Source organism: Spermophilus citellus, assembly GCF_964194105.1.
Source record: "Spermophilus citellus genome assembly, chromosome: 2".
NCBI classification, from domain to species: domain Eukaryota; kingdom Metazoa; phylum Chordata; class Mammalia; order Rodentia; family Sciuridae; genus Spermophilus; species Spermophilus citellus.
The window spans coordinates 257,089,834-257,105,934 of record NC_138183.1 but is presented as its reverse complement, the minus strand read 5'-3'; the positions used below and the strand labels follow the sequence as shown (position 1 = coordinate 257,105,934).

The following is a 16,101-nucleotide window of genomic DNA, read 5'->3' as shown; positions in this document are numbered from 1 at the left end:
CGGGCTTGCAGCAGCACACGGGCTTGCAACAGCTGGAGCCACAGCCCCCACAGCTGGAGCCACAGCCCCCGGAGCAGCCACAGCAGGTCATGGTTCTGGAGGTGGAGGGTGGAGGAGGTGAGAGCAGCAGGTGGAGAGGGAGGAGTGAGGTGTGGGGCCTCCTGAGCCAGGGTCTATATACCCCTGTCTGGTGGCCTCACAGGACACATGGTCATTTCCTTGTGGCTATTTCTGATTTTCCAGATCTCCTCTCCTTTTATTTTTGCGAGGGCCTTCCTACTGGCTCTACCTTCTGTTTTCTTGATTTGTCTTCCTTATTTATCTGGGGCCCTCTGATGGTGCTTCAGCTCAGGTGTGCTGTCAGGAGTCCAGCAGGTCACCTGCTGATGACATGTGACTACAGGGTGACAGAAAGTTCCTGCCCAGTGTTCTTCCCTGTGCTGTTGATTTCCCTGGGGACAACATTCACTTCACATTCTTTCTTAGGTTTCAGAAGTTGTCCGTGGTCTTACCCAGAACAACAAAAAACTGGAGAAACGCCCTGGCCCTGATGCTGCCACCTGCAGGTGGAGCCGGCTGACCTCCTGCACACACGGGGTGCTCACTGGCGCTGCTCCCCAGGCTGCTGTTGCCCTGCCGGAGCCCTTTACTGTGTGCAGCCCACTGGCCGCAGAATCCCTTCCCTGTGCAGTTTCTGAAAACCCCACAAGTTTGTCTGGATGTTTTCTCACTTCTCTGTTCAGACCACTGTCCAGTGCGGGGCCGAGTTCCTTCCTGGAGGGCTGGCCCGTCTGCCCAGCACAGGCCCCCTCGGCTCCTGGGGTAGGGTCCCCAGTCTGGGTCCCTGCCCATCCTTACCAGTTGCTGAAGCACGGAAGGACCCCCTTGACAGTGGGCATCCCTCATTGTCCTGACAACCCCCCTGGGTTGGCCTGAAAACTCCCCATTTGGGTCCCTCTGTAGACGCCCCCCCATAGGGTCATGGCCCTGGTCCCCACGCCTCAGTCCCTTCCAGGTGTGGGAGAGGGAAACCCAACTCCTGTGTCCCCACAGACTGATGCCCCAGGAGAGGCCCTGGCTGGGACTGGCTCCTCATCAGCCCCAGAGAGGCCTGGCCTCCCTCTCCCCCGCCCCACGGGGCCCAGGGCCATGAGGAGGTGAGGGGCCTGTGCACTCAGGTGCTGCTTCAGCTTTAGGACCCTCTCCTTCCATGTGCTGATGACGCGGCAGCAGGGGCTGAAGCCCTGAAGGTCGAACCCTGAAAGCCCCCAGACCCCAACACACAGCCTGCTCCCAGGGCTGGAGTGTGCTGCTGGAGGGTTGCAAGGCAGTGTGCCCAGGGGCCTAGGGCTTCCCCTGCCCCACCTGGCACCCACTGAGCACCCTTAGCTTTTGGGGAGATGAGGGGTACCCAGCCAGGCCCTGGCTGGGCTCTCTGCTGTCTTTAGGAGGTGGACAGGCAGATGGGGCCTGATGACAGAACCTCAGGGGCTTAGACAGACCCTCGCCCCACTCCCACCTCAGGGCTCAGGTCAAGGGCAGACCCTGTGCAGGGCCGTAGCAGGGGTGGGGGTCCTGAGCTCTGCGGCCAGGGGAGGCTGCAGGGGTGCAGGAAGCCTGGGAGGTAGGGGAAGGGAGGTGGGAAAGTAATCTTGAGGCACTGGAAACACAACTCACCAAAATCACGGGATGCAGCAAAACATCCTAAGAATGTAGTTTATTATGTCAATAATAATCACCCACTTAAGAAAACTATTGGTCAGGCCCGTGGCCACCAGTTCTGTTCCTACTCCTGGCCAGCACAGGTCGGGTGGCGCTGGTCAGCTTCAGAGTGAAGTTGTTAATGTGACTTCGTAGGGACCAGTGCGGGGTCTTGTCTCCACCACCCACGGGCCGTGCCTTGTGGGGTGACCACAACTCGCTCGTGGAGTCTACCCACCAGGGAGGGAGACCTGGCACCGGGTGCATCACTGCGCGTCTCCCCGCCACCTCCAGGACACCGTCCCCAGGTCCTGGGAAAAAAGAGGCAGAGGAAGAGGCAGCCGCAGGCGCCATGAGACTGTGCTTCCTGTGGTGGCCCTGTGGCCAGGGGACCTGTGCCACCGCAGAGGGCATGGAGTAGAGTGCGGTTCGCTGCCCACATGACATGGCTCCTCTCCCCTCCATCCCTTGCTGAAGCTCTGACCACCTGGTGCGGAGCCTCCTGCTGGGCACTGACCTCAATTCCCAGAGCTTCGCAGGAGCCTGCGAGGCCTGGGGGAGAGTGCAGAGGGACCCGTAGGGCGCAAGCCAGGGGGTGTCAATGGCGCCACCCGCACCTCGCCCGCCGCCAGAGAGGGAACCAGACAGGTGAGTTCAGAACAGCAGCCACCGCCCTTTGCCTGGGACCTGCGTGCTCTCCCCACAGGGTACAGGCTCTTGGAGCAGCCGCCCAGCGCCCTGCAACATGGCCTCAGCGCGGGAGCTGCAGCGGGACCCCTCCGCGGGTGTGCCCCGCCCAGGGCCTGGAGTGCCGCCCTGCGCTCCTCCTCCCTGCCTGGTCTCCTTTCCGTCTTCAGGGTTAAACTGGAATTGAGAGGAGAACAAGTTGTCTGGGAACCTGTCCACCGCCACCCCCAGAGTGCTGACCCCCAGAGTGGCCCTTCCTCCCAGAGTGCTGACCCCCAGAGCGGCCCTTCCGGTGGGCTATCTTGGGGGTTCCTGGACTGGATTAAGGAGGAGTCCATTTCCCAGGGCTGCAGCATCACAGCCGGACGCTGGAAACGTGAGGAACTGGGCCAAGAAAAGGCTGGATGCAGAGTCAGCCTCAGGAATGTCAGGTGGGCGAAATCGCCAAGGGTGGTGCACAGGCCATTCTGTTTCTGTCTCAGGGACACCAATGCCTTGGGGCCCAGAAGGAGGCAGGTGGCATTGGCAGAGCTGAATGCCATCACCGGTTCACGGCAGTCCCAGGTCTACTTCCCCTAGGGAGCAAGCTCAGCCCCTTCCTCCTGCCCAGGATTCCCCAGGTGTCTCACCTCCTGGAATTCCCCCCGGGGCAGCCTCTATCTGTACCTGGGCCTGAAGTGCAGGCCCAGGGTGGCCCTCCAGGAGTGTGAGGAGAGGCGGGGTCTCCCCGACCTGCCGAGGCTCCTGGTGGGTGGTAGTGCCATGAAGTTTGGAGGTGACACCAGGCTATACCCCAGGCCTATAGCAGGGAAACACTCCATTCAGGGCGTCTGTGAAGGGCCTGCTGCTGTCCAGTGGGAGGAAGAGTCGGCCACATTCCTGGCCTCTGTGCAGGGCTTTTCTGGGACTCAGCTAGGGGTGGCTTTCTGCAGGAGCGTCACTTGCATGTTTTATTTCACTGTGGGCCAATAAAACGATCAAGGAAATGCTGTAGTCATGCTACTGTGTGCTTGCCTTGAGATCTGCCACACTGGCGCCACCATTAGCCTCATCCTCCACGACACTGCCGTCTCCTCTTAAGGTGTGCTTGGTCAGACAGCTTCTGATTTTGTATGTTCCTTTGTGTGCATATTCAGTCGTGTAAGTGTCCTCAGCAGGGCACCTCTCACCCACTTCCTGACGCTGGTGTCCAGGAGAGTGACGGGCACCCAGTGACAGTGTGAAGGCAGGGTCCTCAGGGTGATTCCTGAGCAGTTGTCTTCCACATCTCTTTTTTTTTTTTTAAAGAGAGAGTGAGAGAGGAGAGAGAGAGAGAGAGAGAGAGAATTTTTAATATTTATTTTTTAGTTCTCGGCAGACACAACATCTTTGTTGGTATGTGGTGCTGAGGATCGAACCCGGGCCGCACGCATGCCAGACGAGCGCGCTACCGCTTGAGCCACATCCCCAGCCCCTTCCACATCTCTTAGCTCTTTGCCACGAAGGATTTCACCTCTTTCTCTGCTGAATTGTGAACAAGTTTCCAATATTTTCACCTGCCCTTTGGCTTTGGTTGCAGAATTTTTAAGGACTGATTATTGCAATGCACAACATTTTAATAAGACAGACTTTGTCAATCTTTTACAGCTTATACGTTTTTGAGTTACAGCTCTGCAAGTCTTACTTCTGTAGAACACCAGATAAATAAATCCGCATTACTTTATAAAAGCATTAAATAGCTTCATTTTAAACATAATGTAGATATCGGATGCATTTGGATTTTTTGCTGGATTTTTACATGAGGCATGGACTTAATACTTTTCTTCAATTATCTAAAGATCTTGGCCAGGTGTGGTGGCACGTGCCTGTGGTCCCAGCTACTTGGCAGTCTGAGGCAGCAAGATTGCTTGAGGCCACAAAGTGAGACCAAACAAAACAAAAGGGAGACTTAGGTGCTGGCCTCTGTCCCTATCAGTACTGGCCCCATCCTGCAGGATGACATTTGCTTTTCCTGCCATCTCAGGGACAGCGTCTCTGACAGCTGGATTAACAGAGGGCACAGAGGATGGGGTGCCTCCCACAAAGGTGTGGCAGAGGTTTAGTATAAAGCTTAAAAATCAAAAACAAACACTCTACAAGGTTTTTGGCTCCATGTTACGGAGCCAAAGCTGCCCCAGTGATCACATCTCAGAGTGCTTGCAGCAGGACAGTGGCCTCTGTCCTCGGGTTCCACCTCCTGAGAATGTCCCAAACCAGTCAGTACCAAAGGAGTGCAGGCCCTTTGCTGTCATTGCTCCTGGACAGCCCAGCACAACTGCCATCTGCATGGCACTTACTGCAGTAGGTGTTCAACCAGCAGGAGCCAGGGGACAAGCAGGGTGTGATGGGCCCTGCGCAGGCTGTGCCCACTGTGGTTGGGGTGTCTCTGGGGGTCCTGGGGCCAAGGCTTGTGGGTACCCAGGCGGCTGGTCTTACACACTCTGCGTCACTCCTGCTCCAGAGCTGCGTCTTGAAGGGGTTGACGGCACTGTCCCATGTGTGGCTTCCGTGGTGAACTCCCCCCAGGGCAGAGGCCACTAGAGGAACTTGGCAGGAGCAGGTGCCCCTAGCTATGTTACTGCTGTTGGCTGGTGACGAGTCCTTGCTTCCCCGATGTTGAAGAATAACACCAGAAAAGCACACGCCGAGGCAAGGTCAGAGTAGAGATTAGAAGTTTATTAAAGGACAGCAGAAAAGACTTCTCCCGGAGGAAGAAGGGGACCCAAGAGGTGGAATCCAGTTGGCGGGCAAATGTGTTCCCCTTTTTATAGGTTTGGTGATGGAATGTAGGTTGGAGGGCCTGAGGGGTGGGACACAGGTGGGCCAAAAGGGCAGGAAGGACTTTTGGGATGGGCTTATCACTTCTCTGGGATGGGCTATCTCCAAATCTGTTGGGGGCTGTTCATTAATACTTCTTTGAGGTGGACTTTGGCCTAGGGCCTTTTCGGGACTTCATTAACACTCCATGAGTCATCCTGTGTTTTCCCTGAGTCATTCCCAGCATGGCCTCCATTTTAGATTTCACTCGATGTTAGACCCGATTTACCTAACTACACTGACTACCTAACTTTAAATCTGGCATCATTCCCCCTCTAATTTGGGGAACTCCTTACTGCTGTAAGGAATAGGGGCGAAGACCGTTCTGGCTTCTTCAGGCTGACAAAAGGGACGATGTTGGGCAAGCAGTTTGGAGTCCCCCTTTAAAAATCGGGTCTATCGAGTGGTCCATGATAGTGGCTGGAGGCTGAGTGGTGGGGTGGTCGCTGTGGGGACGATTGTGGCTAAAGGTGGCAGTGTCAGATGCACTGTCTAGGACCCCAGGGAGCTTGTAAGGAGGAGACTGGCCATGAGTATCTGAGGTCAGTGCAAAGCCAGAGTCCTGATGGCAGCCAGTGGGGGCCTCCAAGTGCAGTTCCTGCTGCCAGGTCTGTTGCACTTGGTGAGGTACTGGACAGGAGGAGGCAAGGTCTTCCCACACAGGAGGGGACTCAGGGAAGACGCAACCCTCACTTGGAACCCCAGCTCTTCTGCAGCTTCTTTTTGTGGAAGCAGCCCCTCCCTTCTGTGGAATCAATCATCTGCAAAGGGACCTTATTGTCACACGTGGACATGTTGATTCTCCAATGGGGGCTACAACAGGCCCTGCCACCAAGCCCCTTTGAACACCAGGCCTGCAGCACAACATAAGTCCTGCAGCAATGCACAAGTCAAAGCCTGTCCAAGATTGGGAGGGTCTTGATTCCTACCAGCAAGATTCAAGGCACAAATTGGTATAGACTCTAAGGATGTTAAACCAAGAAGACAGACAGAGCTTAATAAGGCCGAGTAGTCAATTGAGAATCTGCGTCTCGGATCAACCCAGGTGCTTGGTGGTGGTTTTTAGCATTTGCGGGTTGCCCAGAAGTTGGTGGTGGACCTCCGTCCACGAGGTCGAGACACGGGAACTTCCCTGATGTGCTCTCGAGGTGGGCCTACAGACCGTTGAGAGGGACTGTGGGGTGAGCTGCTCAGCCTCACCCTCTCTGTTCCCCTGTGAGAGGCAGTGAGAGGCCCGGCATCCTGGAAGGCCCTGTCGTGGCCCCTTCCCTGAGTGCACAGTGGCAAGGCAGCTGCCATGGAGCACAGGGGCCACAAGAGGCAGAGGGCAAGTGACAGCCCTGGGCCCTGTGGGCCATGTAGTGCCCATGGTGTTGTGTTTTCTCACAGGTGCCAAGGTGAGCCTATAGAGGCGTCAAACGGGCAGGAGGCTGTGCACGCACACACACACACACACACACACACACACACCATGCACGGGTGTGTTCATAGGAGTGTACAGCCTCTTGCTGTGTCCTTCTCTTAACCCTGTTCAAGACTCGAGCCCTCCTGGTTGAAGAAACACGGTGTCTGCAGGGGCCCGGAGTCTGCCGTGGCTGCCACACCTCCTACCAGTGTTCACGCAGCTCCTGCCACACACCCACCGCTGACTGGGCCGATGCTGGTCTCCAGAGGCCCCAGATGCTGCTGCAGCTCTGGTCGGGGCCTCAGGAGCCTCTGGAGCTACTCACATAGTGGGTCCCCCCAAAGAGTCAACAGGAAGCCATGGGCAGGGGCTTGGGCACATCCCAGCCAAGTCGAGTTGAGATCATGCAAAGCCCAAGGGGCCAGGGGGGTGCTCTGGGTGCTTTCAGCAGCAGCAGCAGCAGCAGCAGGAGGATGTGTGGTTGCAGACTGGCTGCAGGATACACGGCCTGTGGCTGCGGGTGAGCAGTTCTGAGCCAGCCATGTTCCTGCTCTGTGTCCCTGTGCAACGGGGAGGCCTGGGCACAGCTGGTCTTCCAGGGAGGGTACAACCCTCAGCCGTCAGTGTCTTGTCCCCACATGCCACTCTGCTCTGCTGTCCGTTGGCACTCTGAAGCCAGCTTGGTCGCTGTAGTGGCTGGAAGGACAACATTCGGGCAGGACCATGCCATTGCTGGAGGAATCAGAAAGCCTCTCTCTACAGGACGACTCTGATGCTGGGGGCCACTGTAAAATAGCACCGCAGTGCCATGGCGCTCAGAGGGCTCGGCCGTCCAAGAAGCGAGTGACTCAAAAAGCTGCTGCCCCTGAAAGAGAGTCTGCGAGATCAGAAAGAGCCAGGCTGTCACCCACCTGACCAGCCTCACAGCCGCAGGGACGTGCCTGAGAAGCTGAAAGGCCCGGCAGGAGGCAGAGCTCCCCCCAGCTCAGGTCCATGACACAGGACAGGTCGCGGCTGGCTCGAGGCGTTGGGCCACAAGCCAAACCCAATCAGTGCATCATCACCTCATGTGGATCTGGCAATCCCTGGGAAGCCAGGTTGAAGATGCAGTCAGGGATACAAACCTTAAAGCCAATCAGGACATTAGATGGATTTCCCAGGTGGAGTCCACACAGGTACCAAACAACCCACCAGCAGCTAAACCCACCATGGCCAGCGCAAAACAGTCAGCCCAGGTGCTGCAGGGCGTGACCTCCAGAGGCCCTACAGAGGCCCTATGGCAAAGGCTCCAGATGAGGGGATGCACCCCAGGGAAAGGGTATTGAGAGCCACAGGCGGTCAGAATGATGCCTGGCATTTTCCAGAGGGAATGTTTGAAAGGTGATGCTAGCGAACCATTGAGATGATGATTTGAGTTAAGCTATATATAATTGCTGTGATGCTGGATTGATTGTATTGTATATTTGACCTTCACTGTCGGGCAATGGGGTGGCTCTTGCTGCCTTGGGTGCCCACTACTTCGGAGTTCTTCCAGGGATTCCCAGAGAGTTCCCATTGGTTGGGGAAGTGCCCGAGGAGGGATTTTCCGGTGTGGGGGGTTTCTGGGATGGCCCCATGGGTGGCATTGGTGGAAAAGCACGCGTGCAGTGCCCGTGAGAGTTGAAATAAAGTAGTTGCTGTTTGAACCTACAAGGCTTTGTGGCGGCTTGGTTATTCATGCCCAGCCAGACTGTGGCATTTGGTGGTCCGTTTGGGGAACGCCTGAAGCTCCGAGGTAAGTGAAATTGCTTGCCCCTGAGGGAAGGCCAGAGAATGGGTGACCATTTCAAAAAACAATGTGTTCTTATTTTGATTTGTTTTGTTTTTGTTTCAAGCTGCATATCCCTAGAACGTTCTCAGGCAAACTGGGAAAAATGGTTGGCTCAAGGTAGGAAGTTGTTTGGCCCAGCGGAAGAGATAGAGATAGACCACGAATATACACTTCAAAAAAATAGGAAAATTGATACAAAGATTTTTTGTTCCGTTTTTGTTTTGTTTTGCTTCGGTTTTGGTTTGAGTTGCGTTATCCTTGTAGCAGAAATATGGGGCCAGAAATTAGCAAAAAACAAACCGGAAGAATGTTAAGTAAATTGTTAGAGGGAGGAGGCACCCCAGTAAAACCAAAAACAGGGCATATGTTGATACAATACAAAAATGTAGCCCATGGCTTTTTAAGGAGGAGTTGTTGAATATATCACAATGGGACCATCATGGTGAAGACTTAAGGGACAGGAAAAAGAAAAACCCAGGAACTCTGCCAGTTGGCACATTGCCATTGTGGATGATGATACTATTTTGTTTGCCTAGTCCAAAGATTTCAGTTCAGATTATGGTAGAAGACATATTAGATCAGGAAAAAGAGGAGGCCTCTCGAGATAGTCAGAAAGGGGAAGAAAGTTTAGAGCAGAAAAAGCCATCAGGGGAAAAGTTACAACAGGAGGCTGCTACTAACACCTTTCTATCACCAGAGGGTGTAAGTGTCCAACCAACAGCTCCGCCTATGGGGCCCTCAACCCCCGTAGTTGATAGATGGGATCCTGAGACAGGATCTCAAATATTAACATGCCCTGTATTTGAGGCGGCAGGAGGGCAGCGAATTCACCATGTTTTAGATTTCAAAACAGTGAAGCAGCTGAAAGAGGCTGTAACAACCTATGGTCCTCAAGCACCCTTCACTGTAAGCCTGGTCGAATCCATTACCAACTTGAACATGACACCAGCAGATTGGACTAGTATGTGTAAAGCTGGGCTAAACGGAGAACAATACCTGTTATGGAAGGTTGCCAATGAGGAATTTTGCACGGAGACAGGTGAAATGCAGCAGCTGGTTATCCTCAGAGAAATCTAGATATGTTGTTAGGAAAGGGACCTTATGAGGGTCAGCTGCAACAAATTGCATATGATCCTGCTATATACTCACAAATTGCTGCAGATGCGGTTAGGGCATGGAAGACTTTATAAGGACATGGAGATTTACAAGGTCAATTATCTAAGGTAATACAAGGAGCTAATGAAACTTACACTGAATTTGTAGATAGGCTTATTCAAACAGCTACCAGAGTTTTTGGGGATACAGAACAAGCAATGCCATTAATTAAACAGCTAGCCTTTGAGCAAGCAAACAGATGGTGCAAGGAGGCCATTAGACCATGGAAACATGGAAATTTAAACACATATATTAAATTATGTAGAGACATTAATGAACAAGGGAAAGTCTTGGCAGCTGCAGTACAACAGGCTTTAGATGCCAGGCCAAAAACATGCTACAACTGTGGACAAACAGGACATTTTAAAAGGAGTTGCCCCATAGAGGAGGGTTTAACAAAACTAGGTATCAAAGAAGTAGAATACCGGGTATTTGCCCACGATGCCATAGAGGGAGACATTGGGCTAATGAATGCCGTTCTCAAACCACCATAGAGGTTACTCTGTTCTCAAAAAATGGACAAGGACCAGGTGTTTACTCACGATATTGTGGAGAAAAGCAGCAGGCTCCATTGCCAAAAAACGGACAGGGGGGCCCAATCTCTGGGGCTCACAACCACAAATATACAGGGCAATGGAGGAACCCAGCAACACCATCAGGGTAGTGCCCAGGACACATTATCCATTAGATCCCTCATCAGACAAACCAGAGTGAGTGCAGGGTTGGACATCTGCTCCTCTGCCAGAGCAGTACTAACTCCAGAGGTGGGAGTTCAAATCATTCCCACAGGAATAAAAGGACCTCTTCCCAAAGGAACAGTAGGCTTATTATTGGGATGCAGTTCTTCTACTCTAAAAGGACTTATGATAAGTCCTGGGGTAATTGATCCCGATTATGAAGGTGAAATAAAAATTATAGCTAGTTCTCCAAGAGGTATATCAGTAATTTCACCAGGAGATAGAATAGCACAGTTATTAATAATACCCAGCCTGCATGATAAATTTTCCAGCTGTACTGTACAAAGAGGTTCCAGGGGATTAGGCTCCACAGGTATAGATTGGGCTATGCTGTCTTTAAATTTAGATTCTCGCCCAATGCTAAAACTAAATATTCAAGGACATGAATTTAATGGGCTACTTGATACAGGTGCAGACTTTAGCATCATATCTCGTCAACAATGGCCAAATCATTGGCTATTACAACAAGCCACTCAAATGCTTTGAGGCCTAGGATTGGCGACTAATCCCCATAGAAGTGCAATGGTATTAGATTGGAAGGATCCTGAAGGATGTGAAGGAACTATACAGCCATATGTATTGGATCATCTTCCTATAAATTTATGGGGACAAGATGTCCTAGATCAATTAGGTCTGACATTAACAAATAACATCAATCCTAATGTGCCCACTACTAGGGTTAGACAAGGATTTAGGAAAGAAAAAAGATAAGGAGAACAAGAACAAGGTATAGCAGCACCAATTCAAGTAGATCAAGGAATAAATAGACATGGATTGGGTTTTCAGAAGGGGTCACTGAGACAAAAAAAAAATTACTTGGAAATCAGAAAGACCAGTATGGCTTCCTCAGTGGCCCCTGACTAAAGAAAAGATACAAGTAGCCCATGACCTGGTCAAACAACAATTAGCAGAAGGACATATACAACCTTCTGTATCTCCCCATAATACTCCCATTTTTGTCATCAAAAAGAAATCTGGTAAATGGAGATTATTGCAAGATTTAAGAGCCATTAATAATGAGATGGTTATTATGGGACCTGCTCAATTGGGGATTTCCCAATTGTCTGCTTTGTCAAAAACCTGGTATGTTTTAGTTATAGATATTAAAGATTGTTTTTTCTCAATTCCAATTCATCATGAGGATAGTCCCTAATCCCCTGGAACCTCTTTCTACAGTACGACTGGAAATTTTATCATGCAGGCTGGGTATCATTAGTAACTGTGCCATTCTATCTCCTGGTGAAATTACTGATATACCTCTTGGAGAACTGGCTATAATTTTTATTTCACCTTCATAATCGGGATCAATTACCCCAGGACTTATCATAAGTCCTTTTAGAGTAGAAGAACTGCGTCCCAATAATAAGCCTACTGTTCCCTTGGGAAGAGGTCCTTTTATTCCTGTGGGAATGATTTGAACTCCCACCTCTGGAGTTAGTACTGTCCTGGCAGAGGCACAGATGTCCAATCCTGCGCTCCCTCTGGTTTGTCTAGTGATGGATTTAATGGAAAATGTGTCCTGGGCACTACCCTGATGGTGTTGCTGGGTTCCTCCAGTGCTCCATATATTTGTGGTTGTGAGCCCCGGAGATTGGGCCCCCCTGTCCGTTTTTTGGCAATGGAGCCTGCTGCTTTTCTCCACAATATCGTGAGTAAACACCTGGTCCTTGTCCGTTTTTTGAGAACAGAGTAACCTCTATGGTGGTTTGAGAACGGCATTCATTAGCCCAATGTCTCCCTCTATGGCATCGTGGGCAAATACCCGGTATTCTACTTCTTTGATACCTAGTTTTGTTAAACCCTCCTCCTATAGGGCAATTCCTTTTAAAATGTCCTGTTTGTTCATAATTGTAGCATGTTTTTGGCCTGGCATCTAAAGCCTGTTGTACTGCAGCTGCCACGACTTGCCCTTGTTTATTAATGTCTCTACATAATTTAATATATGTGTTTAAATCTTCATGTTTCCATGGTCTACTGACTTCTCTGCACCAACGATTCTCTTGCTCATAAGCCAGTTGTTTAATTAATGGCATTGCTTGTTCTGTATTCCCAAAAACTCTGGTAACTGTTTGAATAAACCTATCTACAAATTCAGCGTAAGTTTCATTAGCTCCTTGTATTACCTTAGATAATTGACCTTGTAAATCTCCATGTCCTTATAAAGTCTTCCATGCCCTAACCGCATCTGCAGCAATTTGTGAGTATATAGCAGGATCATATGCAATTTGTTGCAGCTGACCCTCATAAGGTCCCTTTCCTAACAACATATCTAGATTTCTCTGAGAATAACCAGCTGCTGCATTTCGCCTAGCCGTCCCCGTGCAAAATTCCTCATTGGCAACCTTCCATAACAGGTATTGTTCTCCATTTAGCACAGCTTTACACATACTAGCCCAATCTGCTAGCGTCATGTCCAAGTTGGTAATGGATTCAACCATGCTTACAGTGAAGGGTGCTTGTGGACCATAGGCTGTTACAGCCTCCTTTAATTGCCTCACTGTTTTGAAATCTAAAGCATGATGAATTCGGTGCCCTCCTGCCTGCTCAAGTACAGGGCATGCTAATATTTGAGATCCTGTCTCAGGATCCCATCTATCAACTGCGGGGGTTGTGGGCCTCCCAGCATATGGAGGTGGCGCTATTGGTTGGACACTTATGTCCTCTGGTGATAGAAAGGTGTTAGTAGCAGTCTCCTGTTGTAACTTTTCCCCTGATGGCTTTTTCTGCTCTAAACTTTCTTCTTCTGTCTGACTAGCTTGAGAGACCTTCTTTTTTAATTGAATTTTGTCCTCTGTCTGACTAGTTCGAGAGACCTTCTCTTTTACTTGAATTTTTCTACTATAACTATAATATGACCCAACAAGGTACCGCGTAACAAAACTGAAACAGAGTGAAACAAAATTGGATCAACAAAAAATCATTATATCAGCCTTTCTATCCTCCTGAAATGTCCATCTGTCCTTTCTCCCTATCTGTTCCTCAGATGTGAGCGGTTTTTCTTCTGTCTCACTCATCTCTAGGGACAGGCAACTAAAAAACAAAAGTGAAGCAAAACAAAAGAAGAACCTTAAAATGGCTACCCATCCTCTCGCCCTGCCCTCAGGGGCGAGCAGTTTACCTTATCACTTACCCTCAGTCGTTCCCCTTGTGGGCCACCAATTGCTGCAGTCTGGCTGGGCACAATTCAGGAGCCCCTTGTCAAGCAGAAACAAATTTTATTTTTAGAACACACACTCAGCACCACACAGCTCTTCAGGAATCCCCTCACAGCCCAACTGCCTCCACCAGCTTCCCACAAGCCTCTCCACCTCCCCCACTCCTCCTGCTCTTGAGGCCGATTGGCTGGGTCGCATGGGTGGAGCAAAAAAAAGTCCCCCAATGAGCAGCTCCATGGTCTGAAAGGGCGGGGAAACAGCCCAATGAGCATCACTGCAGAGGAGCCAATCAGTTGGCAGCTAGAAGTTTGCTGGGGCCACTGCGAGCCAATCATCAGCTGGCAGCTGGAAGTTTGCTGGCAGCTGGAAGTTTGCTGGGGCCCCTTCAGCTGTTGCTCTCAACTTTGCAACCTGTAATTTTTCCAAAAATGACAAGAAAAACACCTATCATGAATGCTCCAAATATATTCACTGATGGGTCAAATAATGGTACAGCAGCAGTAGTTACCCCTGATCAAACTTTTACATTTTTAGTACCCAAACAATCAGCTCAAAAGGTAGAGCTTTATGTAGTATTACAAGCTTTTGTGATGTTTAAAGATTCTGTATTTAATTTATTTTCCGATAGTCAGTATATAGTTAATGCTATAGTATCCCTTGAAGATGCTGGTAGGATTTCCCCTTTACTGTTTTTTCTTTGTTTTCCACTATACAAAGTCTAATCTGGGACAGAAAAGATCCATTTTTTATAGGGCATATCAGGGCACATACAGGATTGCCTGGAGCCCTTAGTTTGGGCAATGATTTAGCAGATAAATCTACACATGACATACATATTTTCTCTACACTAGAAGAAGCTATAAATTTTCATAAAAGGTTTCATGTCAATGCTAATACTTTACAAAGCGTTTTAAAATAACTAAGCAACAAGCTAGACAAATAATAAAACAATGTCAAAATTGTGTGACCTTTTTACCACAAGTTAATCTTGGAGTCAATCCTAGAGGACTGAAACCTAACCATATTTGGCAGATGGATGTCACACACTTGCCAGAATTTGGAAAATTAAAATATTTGCATGTTAAAGTTGATACTTCTTCTGGATTTTTGATGGGCTCCCTTCATGCCGGAGAAAAAACTAAAGATACTATAGCTCATTGCTTACAAAATTTTGCCACTGTGGGCGTTCCAAAACAGTTAAAAACAGATAATGCCCCTGGTTATACTTCTACCTCTTTTAAACAATTTTGCTCATCATTTGGCATTACTCATATAATAGGAATCCCATACAATCCACAGGGACAAGGCATAGTTGAAAGAGCTCATTAAACTATTAAAATGTACTTATTAAAGCAAAAAGAGGGAATTGGGAAGGGGTATATATCCCCCAAAGATAAACTTAAAATAACCCTTTTTACTCTACTCTAAACTTTTTAAATTTGGATTCATCAGGGCTTAGTGCTGCAGAAAGGCATATGTGTCCAAAAAATGTACATAAGCCTAAGGTACTTTGGAAGGATATTCTAACAGGACAATGGAAGGGTCCTGACCCAGTGATTGTCTGGAGTCGGGGATCTGTTTGTGTGTTTCCACAGGGAGAATAGCATCCGATTTGGATTCCAGAGAGACTAACCAAAGCGATTTCTACAGACCAAAAAGAAGATGATTTGACTCAAATCCATAACAGCTGATATCCAGAACTCCAGTTTGGCTATCCTTACATCTGCAACAGTGGTTCTCCCACACCTGGAGCCTAATGAATAATGAACACCATTAAAGCCTATTTCAAATGTAAAAAACCTTGGGGCTTGCTTGTGGGAATACCTTCAGACCCATTATGCAAGTTACAGGAAAAAGGATGGGATATCCAAAAAAGAGTCAAACCCAGGTGGTAACCAGGATGCCTTTTTCAATATCTATTTTATTATTGCCTTTTCCCACATCATGAAGTTATATTTTATTTTTTGAGCTCATACAGACCTAGGTTAATGTTTTTCTGATCAGTTTTATTTTTTGACTGTGGAGTTTTTAAACATTGCAATGGAGATTTCAGCTGTGTTAAGCTACAAGGCCTTTACTATTGTCTTATGTGTTGTATGTTATGTGTGCACACTTGTGTTTGTGTTGTATGTCTGTATTTGTGTATGTCCATATATCATGTATGAGGATACCTCATGGAAAAATGGATCCAAATTTTTTAAAAAATTTTTTTCATGTGATTTAAATGGTTTAATTTAAATTAGGTAAACAGTTGTTGAGGATTGTTTTAATATGTGTACAAATAAGGAGGTTAACAGATCTGTTTGTTTACTTTCACCTTTCCTTTTCATTATATCTAATTCTATTCAGGATACTAAATTGTTTAGAAAATTGCTTTCTTTTAGTGCCTGCTGGAATGTTACATAATTTTTTTTAAGCCATCATTGCCAGAATTCCTATCTTCATCCCAGTGCCAGTGAAGACAAAGATAAAACCAAACTACAGCTTCTGCGATAGCTATCACAACAAACTGTGCATCAATGAATAATAACTCAGCAAGTAATGCTCAATCAAGGAGTCGATTTACTTTGGGTGGAAATGGACATATTGATGGATTTCTCTGCTTTTAACTGCTTG

At 48.9% G+C, this 16,101-nt stretch overlaps 1 protein-coding gene and 2 long non-coding RNA genes across 3 annotated transcripts in view; 2 read left to right on the top strand and 1 right to left on the bottom strand.

Annotated features, from left to right (window-relative positions):
* On the top strand, positions 1-720 carry LOC308630795. The gene is made up of 2 exons (XR_014018031.1): positions 1-117; positions 487-720. It is a non-coding gene; the product is annotated as an uncharacterized lncRNA (long non-coding RNA).
* The window catches only part of LOC308630755 (uncharacterized protein), a gene marked incomplete at both ends in the record, with an annotated part of 112,691 nt that overhangs the window by 15,872 nt on the left and 80,718 nt on the right, over positions 1-16,101 (bottom strand). The gene's annotated exons all lie outside the window — the stretch shown is intronic.
* Positions 2,654-4,093, top strand: LOC308630792. Its single transcript, XR_014018030.1, has 2 exons — positions 2,654-3,469; positions 3,736-4,093. It is a non-coding gene; the product is annotated as an uncharacterized lncRNA (long non-coding RNA).